We start from the raw sequence: 27,644 nt of genomic DNA on the forward strand, positions 1-27,644 counted from the left end.
CAATAAAGAAGGGAGAGCACTTTAAAAATTGATGCTTTCAAATGTGGTGCTGGAGAAGACTCTTGAGAGTCCCTTGGACTGCAAGGAGATCAAACCTGTCAATCCGAAAGGAAATCAACCTTGACTACTCTTTGGAAGGACTGGTGCTGAACCTGAAACTCCAATACTTTGGCCACCTGATGCAAACAGCTGAATCACTGGAAAAGACCCTGATGCTGGGAAAATTGAAGGCTGAAGGAAAAGAGGGTGAGAGAAGATGAGATGGTTGGATGGCATCACTGATTCGATGGACTTAAACTTGGGCAAACTCTGGGAGATGGTGAGGGACAGGGAAGCCTGGTGTGCTGCTGTCGATGGGGCTGCAAAGAGTTGGACAGAACTTAGTGATTGAACAACAAAAACACAATCCAAAACCTGTGCTAATCTGACAATTTACTAATTTCTCTTTTGATATAGAAAGATCATTGAGATTCCAAAAATATATAGAAATGACTACCTGTTATGATTACACTAGCCTTGGAATAAAAAGAACAAGAACAGTGTTGAAGTTAGAAATTATAAGAATAAATAACCTTTTAAATTCAAAGAGTAAGTTTCATTATTTTCAATACATTTCATTTTTATTGATAAATTGTACAAGACATTTGGATTCTGACTATTTAATAAATGAATTTTATTGTTGTTATTGTTTAGTTGCTAAGTTGTGTCCAACTCTTTTGTGACCCTACGGACTGTAGCTTGCCAGTCTCCTCTGTCCATGGGACTTTTCAGGCAAGAATATTAGAATGGGTTACCATTTCCTTCTCCAGAGGATCTTACCCACCCAGGGATCAAATGTGCAGTTCCTACCATGTCTCCTGCCTTGCAGGCAGATTCTTTACTTCTGAGCCACCAGGAAATAATAAATGAATACATGTTACATTATTAGTATTTCAATATAAAGATGAATATCAGCCATAACATAGATTTATGAGGGAAGTAAACCAAATGCACACAGTGTGACTGTTTCTTCACATACAAAATCCCTCAGAAGATAAAGAATCTGAACAACTGAAGAAAAGGAAAACTTCCATGGGGTTAAGTTACGGATTTGATGCAAATGTTGAATAAGGGTCAAATGGAGAAGCAACAAGAAGGCCAGGGGGTTAGAGATACAAAGTTAAAAGATTTATTTTGGGGGGAGATAAGCCTGAAACAAGCAAGTAGTAAAAAACTCAGGAACAAATGTAGATAAAGTGGTCCAGAAGGGCAGCTCTATTTATTATTTATTTCTTTTTCCCTTTTTAAATTTTGTTGTTTTATTTTTGTCAATTCAGTCTTTTAAATACAATGAAGGTGAAATAGGAGTTGAATTTTTGAAAAGATAATGTTAGGTAATAGGAAAGATAATCTAAATTGGAAGACAGTGAGAGAGACCAATTTGAAAATTGATGCAGTAATTGCCATATAAAGCAGAATGACTGAGCTTAGGTGGTGAAATGGGACCCCTTCCTTCCCTCTCCCCCAGCCCAGGGACAAAAAACTATGAACACTATTCCAGAAAAGCCTTGGCAACTCTTCTGTGTGTGGGGAGGGGACGGGCAGACAAAAACTGCCCTTAGATTTGGAGCCTGGGAAATAGCTATCCAGAGGTCCATTCATTTCCGAAGCAGAAAGTGCCCTATTATTCCTCAGAAAGATTTATCTTTGCAGCTTGGCACTCACAATAGTACATATTTAAAGGCACACAAACATGTCCCTGTCCCTTCCATTGTGAACCACCCTGGGAATTTCAGGTACCCCATAATAAAGTCAATACCCCAGTAAAATAAATGTCTCCCTTTAATCTTCCACTCCACAAGGAGATGTTTATTATGTCAGAGAAAAACATTTTTACTTTGGGTCTGTGAGCTCATGTTGTGGACGATCGTTTCCCAGGGTGCTTAAGTGTGATGAACTATAACTCTGAAAACTGACATTTTAACAAGAAACAGCCCAGCAATTGTTTGCCCTAGAACAAATCTCCTGCATGTGGAGCTCAGTTCTTAAAGACATGGGAGTTTCAGGAAAGTCTGGGGCCCTGATGACATGGAGCCAAACAGGAGACAAAATTAATTTTAAAAGCATTAAAAAATGTTATTGAGGTAAAACACTTAACACGAGGTCTACCCTCATATTTTTAAAACTAATTTTATTGGAGTATACTTGCTTTGCAATGTTGTATTAGCTTTTGCTGTATAGCAAAATAAATCATACATATACATATATCACCTCCCTTTTGGACTTCCTTTCCCTTTAGGTCACCACAGAGTATTGAGTAGAGTTCCCTGTGCTATACAATAGGTTCTCATTAGTTATCTATTTTATACATAGTATCAATAGTATATATGTGTCAATTGCAATCTCCATTTATTCCACTCTCCCTTTCACCCTTGGTATCCTTTTATTTGTTCTTTTTGTCCATGCGTCTATTTCTGCTTTGCAAATGAAGTGATCTATACCAATTTTCTAGATTACACATATATACATTAATATATGGCATTTGTTTTTCTCTTTCTGACTTACTTCACTCTGTGTGACACTCTCTAGGTCCATCCACCTCTCAACAAATGACCCAGTTTATTTTTATAGTTGAGTAATATTCCATTGTATATATTCACCACATCTTCTTTATCCATTCCTCTGTTGATGGACATTTAGGTTGCTTCCATGTCCTGGCTATTAATAACAGTACCGCAGTGAATATTGGGGTCCATGTATCTTTTTGAATTATGGTTTTCTCTGGGCACCCGCCCAACAGTGGGATTGCAGGATCATATGGTAGTTCTAGTTTTAGTTTTTTAAGGAACTTCCATACAATATTCCATAGTGACTGTATCTACCCTCTTGTAGTTTTAAGTACACAATGCATTACTATTGGCTGATGGTACAATACACAGCAGATGTCTAGAACTTATTCACCTTGCTTAGCTAATGTCTTATGCCCAGTGATTAATAGTTCCCAATTTCTCCCTCCCCCAAGGTGGCTTAGATGGTAAAGAATCTGCCTGCAATGCAGGAGACTCGGGTTTGATCCCTGGATCAGAAAGCTCCCCTCAAAGGAGAATGGCAACTCACTCCTGTATTCTTGCCTGGAGGAAGAGGAGCCTGGACAGAGGAGCCTGGTGGGCTACAATTCATGGGGTCACAAAAGAGTTGGACATGACTGAGAGACTAACACACAAGCCCCTGGAAACCACTACCACATTCTTTGAGTCTGTGGATTTGACTCTTTTAGATATCTCACATGAGTGGAATCATGCAATTTTTTTCTTACAGTACTGGCTTATTTCACTTAGCATAACATCAAGGTACATCCATGTTATTCAATACTGCAGACTTTCCTCCGTTTTGTATAAGCTGAAAAGTATTTAATTGTATGTATATACAACACAATAAACTGTGGAACATTCTGAAAGAGATGGGAATCCCAGACCACCTGACCTGCCTCTTGAGAAACCTGTATGCAGGTCAGGAAGCAACAGTTAGAACTGGACATGGAATAACAGACTGGTTCCAAATAGGAAAACGTGTACGTCAAGGTTGTATATTGTCACCTTGTTTATTTAACTTATATGCAGAGTACATCATGAGGAAGGCTGGGCTGGAAGAAGCACAAGCTGGAATCAAGATTGCTGGGAGAAATATCAATAACCTCAGACATGCAGATGACACTACCCTTATGGCAGAAAGTGAAGAGGATCTCAAAAGCCTCTTGATGAAAGTGAAAGAGGAGAGTGAAAAGGTTGGCTTGAAGCTCAACATTCAGAAAACAAAGATCATGGCATCTGGTCCCATCACTTCATGGGAAATAGATGGAAAAACAGTGGAAACAGTGTCAGACTTTACTTTTTTGGGCTCCAAAATCACTGCAGATGCTGATTGCAGCCATGAAATTAAAAGACCCTTGCTCCTTGGGAGGAAAGTTATGACCAACCTTGATAGTATACTTAAAAGCAGAGACATTACTTTGCCAACCAAGGTCCGTCTAGTCAAGGCTATGGTTTTTCCCGTGGTCATGTATGGATGTGAGAGTTGGACTGTGAAGAAGGCTGATCGCTGAAGAATCGATGCTTTTGAACTGTGGTGTTGGAGAAGACTCTTGAGAGTCCCTTATACTGCAAGGAGATCCAACCAGTCCATTCTAAAGGAGATCAATCCTGGATGTTCTTTGGAGGGACTGATGCTAAAGCTGAAACTGCAGTACTTTGGCCACCTCATGCGACGGGTTGACTCACTGGAAAAGACTCTGATGCTGGGAAGGGTTGGGGGCGGGAGGAGAAGGGGATGACAGAGAATGAGATGGCTGGATGGCATCACCGACTCTGTGGACATGGGTTTGAGTGAACTCCGGGAGTTGGTGATGGACAGGGAGGCCTGGCGTGCTGTGATTCATGGGGTGGCGGAGAGTCGGACACGACTGAGCGACTGAACTGAACTGAACAACAAATCAAAACCATAATGATTTACCTTACACTTGTCAAGAAGGTTATTATCAAAAAGAATAAAGAAGACAGGCTTTTACAAGAATGGGACTTCCCAGGTGTCTCAGTGGTAAAGAATCCACCTGCCAATGCAGGAGACACAGGAAAGATATGGGTCCAATCACTAGGAACCCAGAAGGAAATGGCAACCCACTCCAGTATTCTTGCCTTGATAATCCCATGGACAGAAGAGCTGAGCAAGCCACAGTCCACAGAGTTGCAAAGAGCACAACTATAAACCCAAGATCTGGTCAAAGTGTGCTCCTTGCTTGCTTGCACATTTATAAGAATGTGGAGGAACCGAATACCTTTCACACTGTTAGTAGGAATGCAAAACAGTGTAGCAGTTATGGAAAACAGTGTGGCAGTTCCTCAAAAAGTTAAAACTAGAACTATCATATGATCCAGCAGTCTCTTTTCTGAGATAGAAAGAGCTTTTAAATTAGGATCTTGAAGAGATAATAGCACTCCTACGTCCATTCAGCACTATTCACAATAGCCAAGATATGGAAACAGCTGAAATGTCTTTAAAAGTGGCCTTATCTCATGCTACATCGATGGCTCAAAGGATGGACTTCTTTTTTTTTTTTTTTATTGTTGTTGTTCTCACTCCAAGTTTCCTTTATACCCCAGTCTTTCAGTTGAATTCTATCATCCTTTCAAACATAAGTTATAACTTATGGTGCTCAGCTTGGATCAGGATAATAAAGTGCAAGTGCAGTCTGTTTTGAGTTTAAAGAGTTAAAAATAATAATAATTTTAGCAAACAGTCACCAGCATGTGAAAATCTGACAGCTTCCTGTGTAAATATAAATTTATACTGAAAAAAAAATTGAAGATCTGGCAACATTTTTGTGTTCCTTCCTGAAAACAATGGCTGACAGTGAATAGTGACCACCATTTGGAGACATAGCATAAGCGAGGAGTCCAGTTCCAGGCTAGAATGCTATCTGTGATTGTTCAAATCTGACCAGGGCAATTACAAGGCTTTACCAGGTGAGCCTCAAGAGGGACTTGGTACATAAACAGCACTGCAGTTTTCTGGAGGAAGTCATGGCCAAGGATTCAGGTTCCCCTCCTTCCATGCTGGTCACCCTAATATGCATGTCAGTATCTCCAGTCCAGTCACCTCCATGTAGAAATCTCCTCTGGAGTCTCAGCTGAAGCAACTCTCTCTACTTTTAAAAATTTGTGGTGCTTTTCTTAAAGCCTTTCTCCTCACTATCCTTCGATCATGGGTCCAAAAAACCTATGAGCTTCTTGCTTAGCATTCTTTGAAATGAGACCTTCGCCCAGTGCTACTCTATACAAGGAAATGGAGCACTTAGAAGTCAGCACCTCTCATTTTGACATTTCCTTGCACTGTTTCTTTTCTTTTATAAAAAAGGTGGACCATTTTAAAGCCTTCATTGAATTTGTTACAATATTACTTCTGCTGTTTGTGTTCTGATTTTTGGTCATGAGGCATGTGGGATCTTGCTCCTTGACCAGGGGTCAAACGTGCACCTGCTGCATTGCAAGGGGAAGTCTTAACCACTGGCCCACCAGGAAGTCCCACTTGAACTGTGGAGTGAGTAACAGCTTGCTATTGCTTTTAGTTTGATTCTTTGTTCTAACTACACCTACACCTGATGGAACAACAATAGATACCAGGTCTGGGCAGTCTTATTTTCCAGCTGCTGCTGCTGCTGCTGCTAAGTTGCTTCAGTTCAGTTCAGTTCAGTTCAGTTCAGTTCAGTCGCTCAGTCGTGACTGACTCTTTGCGACCCCATGAATCACAGCACGCTAGGCCTCCCTGTCCATCACCAACTCCCGGACTCACTCAAACTCATGTCCATCGAGTTGGTGATGCCATTCAGCCATCTCATTCTCTGTCGTCCCCTTCTCCTCCCGCCCCCAATCCTTCCCAGCATCAGAGTCTTTTCCAGTGAGTCAACTCTTCGGTCATGCTCAACTCTGCGTGACCCAATAGACAGCAGCCCACAGGCTCCTCTGTCCCTGAGATTCTCCAGGCAAGAATACTGGAGTGGGTTGCCATTTCCTTCTCCAATTAATCACCCATTAACACCACATGTCTGTTATAAGTTATTTGAATTCCTCCTTCCAGGCATAGCCTCATTCCCATTTCAACCAAGAATCCTTGACCACACAGCCTGATGAGCTCTTCTAAAATTGCATAGAGTATTGTTTAATTCATATATCCATTCACAAAGAGAGTATCATCACATGGAAGCTTGAAACACACGTGGTAATACAAGCCTAACTTTAGATCAAATTGAAGTCTGAATTGTACAGGATCCCCAATTGTTTGTTTATGCATGAAAATTGTAAAACCTGTGGCTCAGAACATCATTTTGCGTCATATGAATTAGCATTGCATGTGCTTAGCTGTTTTGTATTGATATAGGATATCTTATGAACTAGACTTCAAACATCTCAATAGTAGAGATTGGGATATTTATTTGGTGTAATTTGCTAGATGAACTAGTAAAAGCTGATGGACACAGACATTAAATACAAAAGTGTGTTCATTACTCAGTCATGTCCAAGTCTTTGCAACTCTATGGACTGTCGATAGACTCCTCTGTCTGTGGAATTCTTCAAGCAAACTTACTGAAGTGGGTAGCCATTCCCTTCTCCAGCAGATCTTCCCAACCCAGGGATCAAACCCAGGTCTCCTGCATCACAGGCAGATTCTTTACCGTCTGAGTCACCAGGGAATCCCCCAAAGCAAGCTTGTCTCCTTTGAGCTGTAGTTGAACCAGTGACCTAAGGATTAAATACAAATCTTTCATCCAAAGAAAATTTGCTCATTACTTGGCATATGCCTTCCTAGAACCTATCCACTTATAAAGATACAAGGTGCACAATTGACAGCTGAGTGTGGCAAGAGCCCCAAATTTATCTCATTCATGCTGACCTGCTCCCTTTTGGTTTGTATTGAGCCATAAGCCTATCCTGTGATTCTGGCTTTAACTATTGGACTTGATGTTTTAAATGCATTTTTTTCTTATTTTGACCCAAAGCACTTGTAATCTTTCTGACCTCCCCAACTCCTGTCTGCCTATGGTAGGATCTCTTACTATTCTTCCATTAAGACTGATACCCTAACATGGGCTGGCATTTCAGTATTTTTTAAATCTGTTCTTAATCCTAAAAAAGTAAGTCTTATTTTTTCCAAATAACAAAATGAGAACAAATTAAACATTATGTATGTTTAGTTTTTTACAGTTGAACTAGTTCAGAGGTTAGCAAACTATGGCCTATGGGACAGTAGTATGTTTTTGTAAGTAAACTTCTATTTGGAATAGGCCACAGTTATTCATTACATGTCTATGGCTGCTTTGGCACTATCAAGAGAGAATTGACTAGTTGGGACAGAGACAAATGTGGCCCTCAAAGCCTAAAATTACCATCAATTTGGCCCTTTAAGAAAATATTACCAACTCTTGAATTAGCCAATTTGTAAAAAGCAGTCAACAACCAAACAGTATTTCTGGCAACAGGCAGACAACTGACTGCTTGATTTATTTCTTTTCATGTTTTAGCATGCCCTGTGTACTTAGCATCAATGACACTGAAAGAAAGGGAAATAGAGAACCTGGTATTTCAAAGAAAGCAAAAAGGTCGCCTCATGTTTCTTTATCCGTGATAGACAGCCTATCATTCCCCTGACTGCTGAATGTGTTTTGAGCTCTGAGTTCTCATTTATTTTCCACATTGCAAACAATTTTTTTTCAAGTATTAGTTCATGTATATCTTCAGAAAAGTTGTAGAATCTTTTTTATTTATTTATTCACCCGTTTATTCAACTAGGAAGTGACATGACTCTGATATATCCATCGTGCTATGCCAGGTTCTGTCAAAATCAAAGTTACAAATGTGAGATCTCAGTCTTAAAAATCTATGCCATCCCTATCGGATTTGGTGAGCAACTGGGTTGCAAAATATCCATCTTCATTGGTCACCAGACTTGATTAAACTAACCTGGTTGATACATGTCGATTTTCTGTGTACTTGTTCAATTACAGGTTATCAGGGTGGTAGAAAACTGTGATTCCAGATTGTTTAGGCTTCAGTCATCATATACAAATAGTTTAACTCCACTGATAGAATCTGGACATGGTCTCCATGGAACAGCATAGGACATACACCAATGACAAGACAGTTAGAAATGAGAGGCTATAAATGCATGTTTCCTGCCAAATAAAGAATGGAGATGTGGTCCCTAGTCTCCCAAGATGCCTCCCCACCCTCAGCAAACATGATCTCCAGTTTATGTTTTTGTTTGGTTCTCCTCGTCTTGACACGACTGAAGTGACTAAGCAGCAAGCAGTAGCATACGACTCATGTTTTAACCCATGCGGTTCAAAATTCTGAGTTAGGTTGGAAGGTGCTTCATGGTTTTCTTCCAGGTCATCAGAGAATTCTCTGTAGAGGAAACTAATTACACATAAGAAATCCTACTCTGTCAGACTGTTGCCCCATGAGGGAGAGGCCCTGGAGGATGAGACCCCTCATGAAGGGAGGGAAAAATAACAAGGAACACTGAACACTCAATGTGAAGGAAGGACCTTTCAGGAATTCAATCCTCCTGACTTGGCTGTTCCAGCTGCTGCCAGATAAATCACAGATAGACCACCTGGCAGAGTTCTGACTAAATTTCTGGGCCATAAAATTGTGAGCAAAAATAAAATGCCAATTTTAAACTAGTAAGTTATGAGGCAGGTAGTGACACACCAATATAAATCAGAATTAGTGGATGAACATCTACTGTGGTCAGGAAAGTATGAGTTGGGAAGTAGATGACAAGGTGGACCATTAATGATATTAAGTACAGTGGAAAGGAAGAGGCAATTGATATTAAATGATGACAAGGGGTCCAAAAGCAAATTAATAGGAAACAGAGAAAAATCATACAGGTGGGAGATCCTGACTCCACGGGGCTTAAATCTTTTAGATGGACATGGATAAACTGATGTAAGTAAGTGTTACTTGCATATTGCTGACAATCTGGCCAGAATAGAGTGAAATCCAAAACAGAGAAATAGTATATTGAGGGTGCCATTTGAGGTAAACCAGATGGAATGAAGCTTCAGTGGTGTGGATGAAAGATTAAAGCTTATTAGGAAAAGAAAAATGAGAGATCAGCTTGGGAGGGAGATTTTATCACTGCTGGGAGGAATACGGAAAACAAAGAATCACAGTGGTGGGAGAGTCAGACATAAAGAAAATCTTCCTAGGACTTCCCTGGTGGTCCTGTGGCTAGCGCACCACATTCCCAATGTAGGGGGCCTAACTTTGATTCCTGGTGGGGGAACTAGATCCCACATGCTGCAAATAGAGATCCCACATGCTGCAAGGAAGATCAAAGGTCTCGAATGCTGCAAGTAAGGACCTGGCACAGCCAAATACATACATACATACAAGATAAAAACAAAACTCTCCTGAGGCCAGGCTAAGAATGCAATGGATGTCCTTGTCCCTCTGGGCCTTTTCAGACCACATTGTGTTCTGCTGTCTGATCACTGTGGGAAATACCTGAAACATTATAAACATGCCTTGACATTTAAAATGAGCATTTTCTCTGATATTTACTCTAAGCATCAAAATGTTTATACAAGCACAAGGAAATGTTTCAAGCTATTTTTATTAGGCAATAAGATATATTACTATAGAAGAACAGATAGAAGGCAGAACGGTAAATCTGAGTGAATCTCATTGTCTACCCCTGTGTCCTTCCTAAGAAGCTCAGGATTAAACATGTGGGGACAACTGAAATTTATAACTTCTTCCTTTGTGCAAAAGAGAAAAAGTGAAAACTATTACAGATAAATTGTCTTAAATGGAAACCCTGAAATCCTTTCAGGGCTATTTCAGATCAAAATAATGATGGAAAACAATTACTCTATTTTTCTGAAGAGACTCTTAAAAATAGAATGAGCAGAGTGAAGCTAAACAAGCTTATTCTTCAGATATCAAATCCAAAAAACCCCCAAAAAAATAAATAGCTAAGAATATAGAAAATCTTCCTATTATAACCACAGCACTACTATAATAACAGTATATTTTGTATGAAATAGAACTTCTGGTTAGAAAGATGATCAACATACCTGATGGTCAATCTCCATCCAATTTTGTTCTCCTTCAACTTCAATTTAGTCTCCACACTAAAGCCAGAAGGATGTTTGGGAATGGAAAGATTATGGCCTCAGCACTCATAAAATACTTGCATGAAAGCTGCCAAATATTTATAATGGCAGATAAGGCCTTGCTGGATTTGTGTTTAATATTTGACTTTTGCACTGACACCACTGTCTCTCTCACTCACACAAAAACACACAATATATTCACACATGCTTGAGCTCTACTGCTCTTTGCAAAATTTATCTCAGATTTGCCCTGCCTTTCTCTTACTGGATGCAACTACATAAGATGACTTTTTCCACAGAGAACTCCTCTCACTTCCCTTCATGTACTAAACTAATTAACATGTTGGCTCAATCTTCACCTCTTCTAAAAGACTTTACTCTTGTTCTCCAGACTAGAATAGATTCCTCTATTTTATGGTCTCATGGTATCAAATTTTTTTTTAATTGAAGTATAGTTGATTTAAAGGTTGTATTAATTTCTGCTGTACAGCGAAGTGACTCAGATATAGAATGAATAAACAATAAAGTCCTACCATATAGCACAGAAAACTGTATTCAATATCCTGTGATATATACTTTTCACCTATGGTTTATCACAGGATACTGAATGTAACTCCCTGTACTAAACAGTAGGACTTTGTTATTTATCCATTCTCTGTATAATCCCAAACTCCCAGTGCTTCCCTCCCCCACACCTCACACCTTAAATCTGTTGTCTATGTGACTCAGTTACTGTTTCACAGACAAGTTTATTTGCATCATATTTTAGATTCCATATTTAAGCAATATCATATTATATATGTCTTTCTCTGTATGGTTTGCTTCACTTAGTGTGATGATTTCTAGGTCCATCTATATTCCTGCAACAGCATTATTTCATCTTTTTTTAGGGCTGAGTATTATTCCTATGTATATATGTACCACATCTTCTTTATCCATTCATCTGTTGATGGATATATTGTTTGCTTCCATGGCTTGACTATGAACATTGGGGTGCATACATATTTTGGAATTATAGTTCTTTCCAGACATGTGCCCAGGAGTAGGATTGCTGGATCATATGGCAACCCTAGTTTTAGTTTCTCAAGGACCCTCCATGTTATTCTCCATCATGGCGGCATTAATTTACATTCTCAACAATAGTCACATTTTCTTCTTTATAGAATGTATTTCTGCTGCTATTTTTCCACCTAAACATGATTATTTAAATGTCTTAGAAATGACTAGATTGTAAGCTGTATGAGGGCAGGATCTTTTGTGTTTTGTCTGGCTCTCAAAACAAAATTATTGATTAAAAAACTGAATGTTTGATTCAGTATCAATTGCTCCGGAACAAAGCACAACCAGGGAGTAAATGGCTAGGTTAATTACTTAAACTTGCTGGTGATTATACACTTGCCGAGTCTCAGTAATGAGCTCTAATATCGTTTATTTGATCCTAAACCCAAGGACAATGTTGAGCAGAGATTGTTAGATCCTTTTTTCTGTGATAAAGGAAGCTGAGGCAGGACAGATGAAAGTTGTTTTTGCAACATCATTCAGAAAGCAAGTCAGGTACATGTGAAAAGAGGACTCCCACCTGTGAATGCTATCCAAGTTCCTTTCTTCAGTGCCTAACTTTGAAGCTTAGCTACCATGTTCTTACATTTTCTTCATCTCCAGTATACAAAACAACCAACCAAACAGCAAAACAAATCAAAACAAAAAACCCATAAAATGTTTCCCTTAGATCTCCTAAAATATACTCATTGCTGCTGCTGCTGCTGCTGCTAAGTCACTTCAGTCATGTCCGACTCTGTGTGACCCCATAGACGGAAGCCCACCAGGCTCCCCCGTCCCTGGGATTCTCCAGGCAAGAACACTGGAGTGGGTTGCCATTTCCTTCTCCAATGTGTGAAAGTGAAAAGTGAAAGTGAAGTCACTCAGTCGTGTCTGACCCTTAGCGACCCCATGGACTGCAGCCTACCAGGCTCCTCCATCCATGGGATTTTCTAGGCAAGAGTACTGGAGTGGCTTGCCATTGCCTTCTCTAAAAATATACTCATTAGGCATCGGGGAAAAAAAAAAAAGTTAGGGAAACCAAAGTGAGGATACAATGCAGAGGCAAACAATATAGACTTTGAGATCATGTGAGGCTGAGTATCACTCTTAACACTACCCTTTACTGGCTGTTTGTTGTTATATAAATTAATTCAGTTTCATAAACTCGAGCTTTCTTCAATTTAAAATAGCATCCATACCTTAAATGGATTGGGAGGAAAATGAAATAAATGCCAATTACTACTGTAGATGCATAATCAGTTCTTAATATCAGTATATGTTACCACTGCTGTTTAATGCTATAACCACCAGTTATTTTTCCTGGACCCAATGGTCAGAGACTCATGCTAAAAAGTGAGACAAGCACGTCATAAGGATGAGCTGCACCTTGGGATCTATACTTAGCATTGACAGAAGGATAAACTTCATGTGCTTCCTCAAACAACATTGAGTTAACAGGCTCTTATTTGTAAGCAAAAGAATCAGTTCAGTATTGAATAATTTCTACTGACTTTTGAGTAAAAATTTTTCTGATCCAATTTTTTAAGGTATTAGGACAATTATGAATTAGGTTTCTGGGTTAATTCACTTCTTTAAGTACTTAGAGCAGGAACAGAAACGTCTCCTGTGATTTGCAGCTGAAAGGAATTTGCACTTGTCGAAGACTAAATACTTTTGAAGACATATGAAGGAAGTGGAGGCAACTATTATAGGAAGGATACATTCTGTTATTTATCAATATGTACATAATGTGCTTATAAAACAAGGTTTACTGGAGATAATATCAAAACATTTCCTGGGTCATCTGCCTTTGCTTATTCATCACTAAATTAGAAACAGTCTGAAGAGTCTGGATGCACGTAGGTCTAAGGTTATTTCATTTTGGTAGAAACAAATGTATTTGTTTTCCTCTCAAGCCCTTGGTGTTGAAAATAATTTTTTTCAGGTGCATTTTTGCTTTTATAAAACAAACTAGTGTTGAGATAGTAAATCTCAATAATTTATTTTCCTTTTTCATCAACACTTTTAAGAGTTGTTGGATAACCAAATTTGATTGTAAATTTGTCTTAAAAATCAGGAACACAGCATTTGAATACAATTAAAGCACAGATTATAATTGCTTCTTCCAAACTGAACAAATTTACTCAGCCCCTGACTCCTCCTTTCTTTTCTGCTGTCCTTTGAAACTCTTCTTTCAATATGTCACTGACTGACTTTCCTTTTCTCTTGGTCATTGTAGGATGCCAGTATCTCAAAGAGCCAGTGAAGATATGAAATCAGAAAGGCAGGAAGTAGGAAAAACAAGAGTCTGAGAATTGGTTGAAAATAAAAAATATATATTGAAGCCCTCATGAAATGTGTTGACAGCAATCTCATGGAATAAATGTGTTCCATAATTTATAGTTAAAGAAAAACTTTGACCATTCTTGTGAATAAAGACAATGAGATTTAAAGCTAGTTCTATATAATGTCTAAATACTTGTTTTCCTGAAAGAATGCAGATTAAAATATTTGATGAACTGCAAATGATAAGTGACTATAAAAAGAATCCTCACAGTAATTAAGCTCACATTTTAAGAAATCCACAATTATTTAGATCAATAATTATGATGTAAATTAATTGAAGTAACTGATATTCTGCAAAATACTGGTATTCAGACAGTTATTATCAAAGTGAGTAACAAAAGAGTAAAAATAATAATACTTGTGGTCAGAGGATGTTCCATAAGACAGAAACACCATGAAACGTCAATGCTGAGTATATATACAATATTTGAATGAGAAAGATAAATTACTGTCAAGTGTTTTGGCAAAACTGTAGTGGTCATAAGATCCACAAGGACCAAAAAGTTGCAATACTTTGTCACTAATGAAAAAATTGTAAATTATACAACCAAAGACAACATTTGGACCAGAAATTGCACACTGGTATCTGCCTTCCAGTTTACTGGAGGTAAACTGAGGAACTGGTTAATGTGCTACTGAGGATTGGCCTGTATGAGCCATGACAGGAGGAGTCTAGCGTAGCTGTGTTCACTGATTCAAACCAAGAATTCAAAAGTGTATGACAACTAAAGGATGCTCACAAACTATTCAATGTATAGATGTTTATAGTAATATATTAGAAATCTTCACGAAAATTAGAGAGACCAAGGTAACATTTCATGCAAAGATGGGCACAATAAAGGGCAGAAATGGTGTGGACCTAACAGAAGCCGATGATACTAAGAAGAGGCAGCAAGAATACACAGAAGAACTGTACAAAAAAGATCTTCATGACCCAGATAACCACAGTGGTATGATCACTCATCTAGAGCCAGACATCCTAGAATGTGAAGTCAAGTGGGCCTTAGGAAGCATCACTATGAACAAAGCTAGTAGAGATGATGTAATTCCACTTGAGCTATTTCAAATCCTAAAAGATGATGCTGTGAAAGTGCTGTACTCAGTATGCCATAAAATATGGAGAACTCAGCAGTGGCCACAGGACTAGAAAAGGTCAGTTTTCATTCCAGTCCCAAAAAAAGGCAATGCCAAAGAATGCTCAAACTACCGCACAATTGCACTCATCTCACACGCTAGTAGAGCCATGCTCAAAATTCTCCAAGCCAGGCTTCAACAGTACATGAACCGTGAACTCCCATATGTACAAGCTGGATTTAGAAAAAGCAGAGGAACCAGAGATCAAATTGCCAATACCATTGGATCATTGAAAAAACAGAATTCCAGATAAACATCTACTTCTGCTTTATTGATTATGCCAAAGCCTTTGACTGTGTAGATCACAACAAACTGTGGAAAATTCTGAAAGATGGGAATACCAGACCACCTTATCTGACTCCTGAGAAATCTGTATGCAGGTCAAGAAGCAACAGTTAGAACTGGACATGGAACAACAGGTTGGTTCCAAATCAGAAAAGGAGTACATCAAGGCTGTATATTGTCACTCTGATTATTTAACTGACATGCAGAGTACATCATGCAAAATGCCAGGCTAGATGAAGCACAAGTTGGAATCAAGATTGCTGGGACAAATATCATTAACCTCACATACGCAGATGATGCCACCCTTATGGCATAAAGGGAAGAAGAACTGAAGAGCCTCTTGATGAAAGTGAAAGAGGAGAGTGAAAAAGCTGCCCTAAAACTCAGCTTCAGAAAATGAAGATCATGGCATCTGGTCCCATCACTTCATGGAAAATAGATAGGGAAACAATAGAAACAGTGACAGATTGTTTGCTTGGACTCCAAAATCACTGCAGATGGTTACTGCAGCCATGAAATTAAGAGATTCTTGCTTCTTGGAAGAAAAGTGATGATCAACCTAGACAGAATATTAAAAAGCAGAAACATTTCTTTGCCCACAAATGCCCTCTAGCCAAAGCTATGGTTTCTCCTGTAGTCATATATGGATGTGAAAGTTGGACCATAAAGAAAGCTGAGCACCAAAGAATTTATGCTTTTGAACTATAGTGTTGTAAAAGACTCTTAAGAGTCCCTTGGACTGCAAGGAGATACAACCAATCAATCCTAAAAGAAATCAGTCCTGAATATTCATTGGAAGGATGGATGCTGAAACTGAATACTTCGGCCAATACTGTGGCCACTTGACGCAAAGAACTGACTCATCAGAAAAGACCCTGATGCTGGGAAAGATTGAAAGCAGGAGGAGAAGTGGACAACAGAGGATGAGATGGTTGGATGGCATCACCAACTCAATGGGCATGACTTTGAGCAAGCTCTGGGAGTTGGTGTTAGACAGACATGCTACAGTCTAAGGGGTCGCAAAGAGTTGGCCATGACTCAGAGACTGAACTGATTTGAAAACTTAAGAGAAAAAAAAATCCTAAGAAAACAACCCTTAATGTAATTTTAAAAGAAATAGAAAACATAAAAAAACCATATAATATGACCATGAAAGCTATGCAATCAGTAGTATATAGTCAAAAATATAAACATTCAGTTCAGTTCAGTTCAGTTGCTCAGTCGTGTTCGACTCTCCGCGACCCCATGAATCACAGCATGTCAGGCCTCCCTGTCCATCACCAACTCCCAGAGTACACTCAAACTCATGTCCACAGAGTCGGTGATGCCATCCACCCATCTCATTCTCGGTCGTCCCCTTCTCCTCCCGCCCCCAAACTTTCCCAGCATCAGAGTCTTTTCCAGTGAGTCAACTCGTTGCATGAGGTGGCCAAAGTATTGTAGCTTCAGCTTTAGCATCAGTCCCTCCAATGAACATCCAGGATTGATCTCCTTTAGAATGGACTGGTTGGATCTCCTTGCAGTATAAGGGACTCTCAAGAGTCTTCTCCAACACCACAGTTCAAAAGCATCGATTCTTCAGTGATCAGCTTTCTTCACAGTCCAACTCTCACATCCATACATGACCACAGGAAAAACCATAACCTTGACTAGACGGACCTTGGTTGGCAAAGTAATGTCTCTGCTTTTTAATATACTATCAAGGTTGGTCATAACTTTCCTTCCAAGGAGCAAGCGTCTTTTAATTTCATGGCTGCAATCAGCATCTGCAGTGATTTTGGAGCCTAAAAAAATAAAGTCTGACACTGTTTCCACTGTTTTCCATCTATTTCCCATGAAGTGATGGGACCAGATGCCATGATCTTTGTTTTCTGAATGTTGAGCTTCAAGCCAACCTTTTCACTCTCCTCTTTTACTTTCATCCAGAGACTTTTGAGTTCCTCTTCACTTTCTGCCATAAGGGTGGTGTCATCTGCATATCTGAGGTTATTGATATTTCTCCCAGCAATCTTGATTCCAGCTTGTGCTTCTTCCAGCCTAGCATTCCTCATGATGTACTCTTAATATAAGCTGAATAAGCAAGGTGACAATATACAACCTTGACGTACACCTTTTCCTATTTGGAACCAGTCTCTTGTTCCATGTCCAGTTCTAACTGTTGTTTCCTGACCTGCATACAGGTTTCTCAAGAGGCAGGTCAGGTGGTCTGGGATTCCCATCTCTTTCAGAATGTTCCACAGTTTCTTGTGATCCACACAGTCAAAGGCTTTGGCATAGTCAGTGAAGCAGAAATAGATAGTTTTCTGGAACTCTCTTGCTTTCTCCATGATCCAGTGGATGTTGGCAATTTGATCTCTGGTGCCTCTGCCTTTTCTAAAACCTGCTTGAACATCTGGGAGTTCACTGTTTACATACTGCTGAAGCCTGGCTTGGAGAATTTTGAGCATGACTTTACTAGCGTGTGAGATGAGTGCAATTGTGCAGTAGTTTGAACATTCTTTGGCATTGCCTTTCTTTGGGATTGGAATGAAGACTGACCTCTTCCAGTCCTGCGGCCACAGTTTTCCAAATCTGCTGGCATATTGAGTGCAGCACTTTCACAGCATCATCTTTCAAGACTTGAAAGAGCTCAACTGGAATTCCATCACCTCCACTAGCTTTGTTAGTAGTGATGTTTTCTAAGGCCCACTTGACTTCACATTCCAGGATGTCTGGCTCTAGGTCAGTGATCACGTTATCGTGACTATCTTGGTCGTGAAGATCTGTTTTGTACAGTTCTTCTGTGTATTCCTCCCACCTCTTCTTAATATCTTCTGCTTCTGTTAGGTCCATACCATTTCTGTTCTTTATCGAGCCCATCTTTGCATGAAATGTTCCCTTGGAATCTCTAATTTTCTTGAAGAGGTCTCTTGCTTTTCCTATTCTGTTGTTTTCCTCTATTTCTTTGCATTGATCACTGAGGAAGTCTTTCTTATCTCTCCTTGCTATTCTTTGGAACTCTGCATTCAAGGAAGAGGTAATTCAAATCTTGCACACTCTTTAAAAAATGAAAACACCCCTGGATATCACTTATATGTGGAATTTAAGAGATGAAACAAGTAAAATTATTTACAAAACAGAAGCCGACTTAAAGACTTGGAAAACAAATTTATGGTTACCACAGAGGAAAAAATGTTGGGAAGGGATAAATCAGGAGAAGGGAATTATCATCTACAAACTACCATACAAAATAGAAAACTAACAAGGTCCTACTGTATAGCAGAGTCAACTCTTCTCAGTACTCTGCAAACACCTTTATGGGAAAAGAATTCAAAAAAGAACACATATATGTATATGTATAACTGAATGACTTTGCTATACACCTGAAACTAACACAACATGGTATCTCAACTATACTCCAATGTAAAATAAAAATTAAATTAATAAGTTAAAAAATTTAAAAATACTCAACTCATTTTATAAACTACTACATACTTGATATTCAACCCAGAAAAGGACTGTGTGAGAAAAAAAAAAAAGTTGTAATACAAGCTTACTCATGTATTTAAGTATGGAAGTTCTAAACAGCACACATCCAATTATGAGTGAACAGAGACTCTTGAGAAAAATTTGTTGCTTCACATCAACCAAAACTTTGCAACACATTGTCAAGATCAAAGTTGGACTCACATAAATTGGACTCGCATAACCACCCCAAACAAATGAACAAACAAGTGAAAACTGATCATGCAGACACTTGACAGCTGGGGTTTATGGTAGCTGGTACTGAATCTTAGGTGTCTGAGAGCCAGCAGGGATACCCAGGATCAAATGGGAATGGCAGAGGACAAGTCTCAGAAGCTGGGAGTGTATTGTAAGGGGCTGACCTAAGAAAGAAACAGGATTTTTTTTCACCCTGGAGCTAGATTATTGAGACACACAATTGCTGAGATATTTATTCTTCAAACAATAATTAGTAAAAGAAAAGTCTGAGACTGCCAAATTTAGGTGTGGCAGGCTAAAGTGGGCAGAGGATGCATCTAGCAACCTACAGAATTTAGCTTTTTTTCAGCAAAATTTCCACAAATCCAGGCACAAAGAACTTCCCTATATTATGGTCCAACTTTATCTTATAAATAGCTTAGTAACACATTGTTAAATGAATATGCACATACTCTATGACCAGTCGGAGAAGGCAATGGCAACCCACTCCAGTACTCTTGCCGGAAAATCCCATGGAAGGAGGAGCCCGGTAGGCTGCAGTCCATGGGGTCGCTAAGAGTCGGACACGATTGAGCGACTTCACTTTCATGCGTTGGAGAAGGAAATGGCAACCCACTCCAGTGTTCTTGCCTGGAGAGTCCCAGGGACGGAGGAGCCTGGTGGGCTGCCGTCTATGGGGTTGCACAGAGTTGGCCACAACTGATGGGACTTAGCAGCAGCAGCAGCTATGACCAGTATTCATAACATTGTATCCGTAGCGTCCCTATGTAGGGAGACATGTTTAGACACATTCATAGCAACATTGTACATAAGTGTATAAAAGTTAGAGGTAATCCAAAGTGTAATAAATCAACATTACAATAAATAATTCACAGTTTTTAAACTATACAGCAATAAAAAAGAATTACAGGAGCATAAAGTTGAGTAGAAGAAAAAGAAAACAAGTAAGAATAACAGACAATGTGATTCCATTCAAAACAAGCAAATCTCAATTATATCACGGAGGATGATAAACACAGAATCTAAAATGGTGTTACAGAGAAAGCAGGGAGATATGAAAGTTAGAGGTGAACAAGAGACCTCAGAAACTGGGTTAGAGTTCTTATTCTTGAAGGTGCTAAGCACAGGAGTGTTGACTTGTTGTTTTATTCTTTACAACATGAATTGTATGTTGTGTGTGTGTATATTCTTTAGCATTTATGTATACTATAGCTTATCATTTAAAATATTTTAATAAAGAGTAATTTTAGCCAAACTAGGACACCGTTTGACTATCAGATAACATGTTTGAACAAGTGGCCATAAGTGCCTGGTATGGTGCAAGAGAAGTAAGCAAGGAATGGTGCTGGGTGTGCTTACATGTATATGCATATCCTCCATGGTTGACCAGAGACATGTGAACCTGAGTGACAGTCCCTGTGAAGAGAGGAGACATTTCTCAGCTCCAATTACATCAGGACATGAGGAGTATGGGCCAGGTATTACTATATTTTTTTTTTCCGGTATTTCAAAAGAGAAACCAGAAATATGAATATTTTATATGAAATCTTTGACCTGTTAAAGGTCTCCAGTTTTACAAAGCATATTTGAAATAACCTTTGACCAGATCTGACCTACAGGTTGCAAAGTTGTTCCCTGTTATTTGATTTTTACCTTGCATGGAGTAAGTCCTAGGAGAATCCTAGGAATCTAAATTATGACTGGGATCAAATACTGAGATCATGAGAAAACTTAAGAAGGAGGCTGAAGCTGGGCTTCAAAACATATCTGATAAAAGTGAAAGTGAAAGTCACTTAGTCATGTCCAACTCTTTGCGACCCCATGAACTATACATTCCATGGAATTCTGCAGACCAGAATACTGGAGTGGGTAGCCTTTCCCTTCTCCAGAGGATCTTTCCAACCAACGGTCGAACCCAGGTCTCTTGCATTGCAGGCAGATTCTTTACCAGCTGAGCCACAAGGGAAGGCATCAGAAAGTAGGTGAATGGAAAGTGATTGCAGGAGCTTAGGTAAGACAGTGAGGAACTGAGTGGGCCAGGGCTCATGGAAATACAGTGAAGGAGACAGGTAGTAGGGAATGTGCAGGGCTGGAATTTAGCAGCACAGATGGATTGTTTTCCCAAAAGGACGGCCTTGCAAACCTCATGGCTGGTGATATGATGAATGGATTCTGGAAATAAGAAAGGACTTAAGATGTAGAGAAAGGCAATGAAGTCATGTTCAAAGTTATAATTGGGGGTTGTCCATTGAGCAGAAATCTACGTGCAGATTCGCTGCAGAAGTCTGGAAATATGAAATCAAAGAATATCAGAGAGGGAAAGGTCTAAGACTAACAGTGAGAGTTGAAATTAGAGATGAAATTCAGTGTGACAAGACACAGCCTGTGCACCAACCATAGTGTGTAAACTGTAAGTAAGCAAAGTTCAACTGAAAATATATGTTGTAGTTTTAAATAAGGACTTATAACCACAAAGTAGTTTCACACAGCAGGATGAACACAGGCTGTGTAGGTGGCTACTTTGAATTTGCATCTGGCCCCACAAGAACCATCCTTTTAACTTAGCCAGGCTAGAAAAAATTATGTAAGCTCCAAAAGCTTCACATAAATTCGGAGTAAAAAGAATGTGGTCTCATGAAGGAGACACGGAATAGTCATTTTATAAAATACTAGATTAGTGACATTGTGGACACTCCACCAATGTCAATTTCCCTCCACTTTTCCTTGAATCGCATTTTCTCAATAGATTTCAGGCTGGCTATTGCAGGATTGGCTTTCTAGAAACATATATTGAAAAGAAGTCAGAGTGCAAGATGCTTACTAGGAACCAACCCCTGTACAAGGAATGGGATGGAAGAAGAATTGAGCAGCAGAAGTCAAAGTACAATGCCGACTCAGTGGAAGGTGGGGCACCCTGGAACAGTCATTGCTTATTCAGAGTTATCTTGCACTTGTCCGAAGCCACAGGGCTTTTAAAATTTTTTTATTAGGGTAGTTGCTTTACAGTGTTGTGTTTTGTTTTTTTTTTTTTCCTACTATACAGTGAAGTGAATCTGCCACACATATACACGTATTCCCTGTTCTTCGGATTCCCATACTATTTAGGTCAGCAGAGTAAATTAAGTAGTTTCCTGTGTTATACAGAAGGTTCTTATTAGTTATCTGTTTTATACATAGTAGTGTATATATGTGAATCCCAGTCTCCCAATTTATCCCACCCCCATTTCCCACTTGGTGTCTATATGTTTGTTCTCTATATGTGTCTCCATTTCTGCTTTAAAAATAGGTTCCTCTGCACCATTTTTCTAGATTCCGCATGTATGTGCTAGTATCTGATATTTGATTTTCTCTTTCTGACTTAATTCACTCTGTATAGCAGTCTCTGGATCCACCCATGTCTCTGCAAATAGCACAATTATGTTCCTTTATATAGCTGTGTAATATTCCAGTGTATACATATATATATATATATAATATATATGCCACACCTTCTTTATCCATCCTCTATCAACGGACCAAATGACCTATGAAAAAATGTTCAATATCATTGATTACTAGAGAAATGCAAATCAAAAATACAGTGAAGTATCACCTCACGTCAGTCTGGATGGCCGTTATTAAAACAAAAAATCTACAGATGATAAATGCTGGAAAGGGTGTGGAAAAAGGGAACACTCCTACACTGTTGGTGGGAATGTGGTTTGGTGCAGCCACCTTGTAAAACAGTGTTTAGGTGCCTTAAAAAACTAAAAGAACTACCAAATAATGCAGCAATTCCACTCCTGGGCATATACCCTGAGAAAACCATAACTGCAAAAGATACACACACCCCAATGTTGAATGTAGCACTATTTACTTTAGCCAGAACATGCAACCACAGAGCTTTGATGTCCCAGCTTGATCACCACTGGATGCTGGCTGCCCTGGGAAGCAGGTGCTTGTGACTGAGGCAGCTCTCTGCAGCTAGAGCAAACCCTGAAGGAGGTACAATCTAGAGACTGCATGCTGTTCACCCTGGGTAGAGCCAACAACAAGTCCATCCTTGAAATGGGCTGGGATAGTTCAACTCCATGTTTATGATTCTGAAGAAAACTTGACTTCTTGCTTGACAGTGAACTAATTGAGAGGTGTCACTAGGTCTGATTTCAGTTTACAATCATAGTGATAATAGCTGACTTTGTTAGGGCCTACTGCATATCTAGGCATTCCACTAACACTATACATACTTTCCTTAGGTGAAGAACAAAATCTTAATCTCAGATGAAGAAATATGGATCATATATAGCAGGAAAGTGGTAGAAATATGTTTCATACCAAGAGAGCTGGACTCTGGACACATTTCTTGTTCACATGGCTTCTTCCTCAGTGCCACACTGAAACAAGAAGTAAATCCAAAATAGAGGGGGCATATGTACAACTGATCTACTTTGCTTTACAGCAGAAAATAAAACAACATTTTAAAGCAAAGGTACTCCAATAAAATTGTTTTAAAACCCTTGCAAAGATAAACTCAAGTCTAAAGAAAAGACCCTGAAGCTGGGAAAGACAGAAGGCAAGAGGAGAAGGAGATGACAGAGGATGAGATGGTTGGATGGCATCACCAACTCGATGGACATGATTTTGAGCAAGCTCTAGGAGTTGGTGATGGACAGTGAAGCCTGGAGCACTTCATTCCATGGGGTTGCAAAGAGTCAGACACGGCTGAGTGACTGAACTGAACCGAACTGGAGGCATTTCACAAGATTTGAGCAGGTTAATTTTTCAAAACAGAACACAACAAGAACTGCCTCATTTGATGTTCTTGAGGGTAGAAAGATATACACAGAGAAAATAAAATATCCATGTTAAAGAGAGGAACAAATTTTTGGCTATGGGATCTAAATTCTTGAGACCTCAGCTATCTAAATTAAATGTGTCCTAACACATGGAGAAAGCAAGAGAGTTCCAGAAAAACATCTATTTCTGCTTCATTGACTATGCTAAAGCCTTTGACTGTGTGGATCACAATAAACTGTGGAAAATTATGAAAGAGATGGGAATACCGGACCACCTGACCTGCCTCTTGAGAAACCTGTATGCAGGTCAGGAAGCTACAGTTAGAACTGGACATGGAACAACAGACTGGTTCCAAATAGGAAAAGGAGTACGTCAAGGTTGTATCTTGTCACCCTGCTTATTTAACTTATATGCAGAGTACATCATGAGGAACGCTGGGCTGGAAGAAGCACAAGCTGGAATCAAGATTCAGTTCAGTTCAGTTCAGTTCAGTCGCTCAGTTGTGTCCGACTCTTAGCGACCCCATGAACCACAACACGAAAGGCCTCCCTGTCCATCACCAACTCCCGGAGTTCACTCAAACTCATGTCCATCGAGTCGTTGATGCCATCCAGCCACCTCATTCTCTGTTGTCCCCATCTCCTCGCATCAGAGTCTTTTCCAGTGAGTCAACTCATCGCATGAGGTGGCCAAAGTATTGGAGTTTCAGCTTTAGCATCAGTCCTTCCAATGAACACCCAGGATTGATCTTCTCCAGAATGGACTGGTTGAATCTCCTTGCAGTCCAAGGGACTCTCAAGAGTCTTCTCCAGCACCACAGTTCAAAAGAATCAATTCTTCGGCGATCAGCTTTCTTCACAGTCCAACTCTCACATCCATACATGACCACGGGAAAAACCATAGCCTTGACTAGATGGACCTTGGTTGGCAAAGTAATGTCTCTGCTTTTTAATATGCTGTCTAGGCTGGTCATAACTTTCCTTCCAAGGAGTAAGTGTCTTTTAATTTCATGGCTGCAATCAGCATCTGCAGTGATTTTGGAGCCCCAAAAAATAAAGTCTGACACTGTTTCCACTGTTTCCCCATCTATTTCTCAAGAAGTGATGGGACCAGATGCCATGATCTTCATTTTTTGAATGTTGAGCTTCAAGCCAACCTTTTCACTCTCCTCTTTCACTTTCATCAAGAGGCCTTTGAGTTGCTCTTCACTTTCAGCCATAAGGGTGGTGTCATCTGCATATCTGAGGTTATTGATATTTCTTCCAGCAATCTTGATTCCAGCTTGTGCTTCTTCCAGCCCAGTGTTCCTCATGATGTACTCTGCATATAAGTTAAATAAGCAGGGTGACAATATACAACCTTGACGTACTCCTTTTCCTATTTGGAACCAGTCTGTTGTTCCATGTCCAGTTCTCACTGTTGCTTCCTGACCTGCATACAGGTTTCTCAAGAGACAGGTCAGGTGGTCTGGTATTCCCATCTCTTTCATAATTTTCCACAGTTTATTGTGATCCACACAGTCAAAGGCCTTGGCATAGTCAATGAAGCAGAAATAGATGTTTTTCTGGAACTCTCTTGCTTTCTCCATAATCCAGCGGATGTTGGCAATTGCCGGGTGAAATACCAATAAACTCAGATATGCAGATGACACCACCCTTATGGCAGAAAGTGAAGAGGAACTCAAAAGCCTCTTGATGAAAGTGAAAGAGGAGAGTGAAAAGGTTGGCTTGAAGCTCAACATTCAGAAAACAAAGATCATGGCATCTGGTCCCATCACTTCATGGGAAATAGATGGGGAAACAGTGGAAACAGTGTCAGACTTTATTTTTTGGGCTCCAAAATCACTGCAGATGCTGACTGCAGCCATGAAATTAAAAGATGCTTACTCCTTGGAAGGAAAGTTATGACCAACCTAGATAGTATATTAAAAAACAGAGACATTACTTTGCCAACCAAGGTCCATCTAGTCAAGGCTATGGTTTTTCCCGTGGTCATGTATGGATGTGAGAATTGGACTGTGAAGAAAGCTGATCGCCGAAGAATTGACGCTTTTGAACTGTGGTGCTTGAGAAGACTCTTGAGAGTCCCTTGGACTGCAAGGATATCCAACAAGTCCATTCTAAAGGAGATCAATCCTGAGTTTTCATTGGAAGGACCAATGCTAAAGCTGAAACTCCAATACTTTGGCCACTTCATGTGACGAGTTGACTCACTGGAAAAAACTCTGATGCTGGGAGGGATTGGGGGCCAGAGGAGAAGGGGATGACAGAGAATGAGATGGTTGGATGGCATCACTGACTCGAGGGACATGAGTTTGAGTGAACTCTGGGAGTTGGTGATGGACAGTGAGCCCTGGTGTGCTGTGATTCATGGGGTCTCAAAGAGTCGGACACAACTTAGCAACTGAACTGAATTGAACATGATGACCTATCTCATAGTGTTGTCATGCAAATTCAACAAGTCAATACCTAGAAGGGCACTCAAAGTTTTACCTGGCACATGTGTTTAGTAAAGTTTGGCCATGTTATCCCTACTGTTATTATATAAATAGATTACTGTTTTCATCAAGATTTCTAAGTGTCAACCACTTAACTTTATATATATAATTGTGGTATTTTTGCATACTTCTAGCTATGGGAATAATGAGGTATGAAGCTGTTAAATCAATTTATGAAATCTAGCTAGCCTAGTCTTTAGAGTTACTGATGGCTATGTTATATATTACCTCCCAAATTACTCATGTAAAACAATCACCTATTATGCTCACAGATTCACACATTCTGTGGGTCAGGAATTATATTTAGGGTGGTCTTTCTGTGACCCATATGGTTAGTGTCTCAGCTAAAATCATCTAAAGTTCATCACTCACCCATCTGGCAAAGGATGCTGACTGGTAGTGGAGGTGTCAGTTCATCTCCATGTGCGCTGTTTGACCTTTCTCACACCACAGGAACTGAGCTAAAGGGCAAGAATACTAAGGAACATTAACATGGCATCTGTCGTTGGATAAAGAATATGTAGCACATAGGCACAGTAGGATACTACTCAGCCATAAAAAGAACAAAATAATACCATTTGCAGTAATATGGATGGACCTAGAGATTAGCATACTATGTGAAGTAAGTCAGACAGAAAAAGATAAATAACCTGTGATATCACTTATAGGTGGAATTTAAAAATCTGATACCAATGAACTTATTTACAAAACATAAATAGACTGACAGAATTAGAAAACAAACTTATGGATACTAAGGGGAAAGCAGGTGATGGAGGGTGGCGGGGAGGGAAAATTAGGAATTTGGAATTAATGTATGCTGCTGCTGCTGCTGCTAAGTCACTTCAGTCGTGTCCAACTCTGCGTGACCCCATAGACGGAAGCCCACCAGGCTCCCCCATCCCTGGGATTCTCCAGGCAAGAACACTGGAGTGGGTTGCCATTTCCTTCTCCAATGTGTGAAAGTGAAAAGTGAAAGCGAAGTCGCTCAGTCGTGTCCGACCCTTAGCGACCCCACGGACTGCAGCCTACCAGGCTCCTCCATCCATGGGATTTTCTAGGCAAGAGTACTGGAGTGGCTTGCCATTGCCTTCTCCATACACACTACTATATATATATAATAGATAAACAACAAGGACCTACTATACAGCACAAGGAACTCTATTTACGATTTTGTAAAGGCCTATAAGGGAAAAGAATCTGAAAAAGAAT

This window comes from Moschus berezovskii, chromosome 2 (assembly GCF_049115385.1).
Source record: "Moschus berezovskii isolate FMDL1 chromosome 2, NW_MosBer_1.0, whole genome shotgun sequence".
Lineage (NCBI taxonomy): Eukaryota > Metazoa > Chordata > Mammalia > Artiodactyla > Moschidae > Moschus > Moschus berezovskii.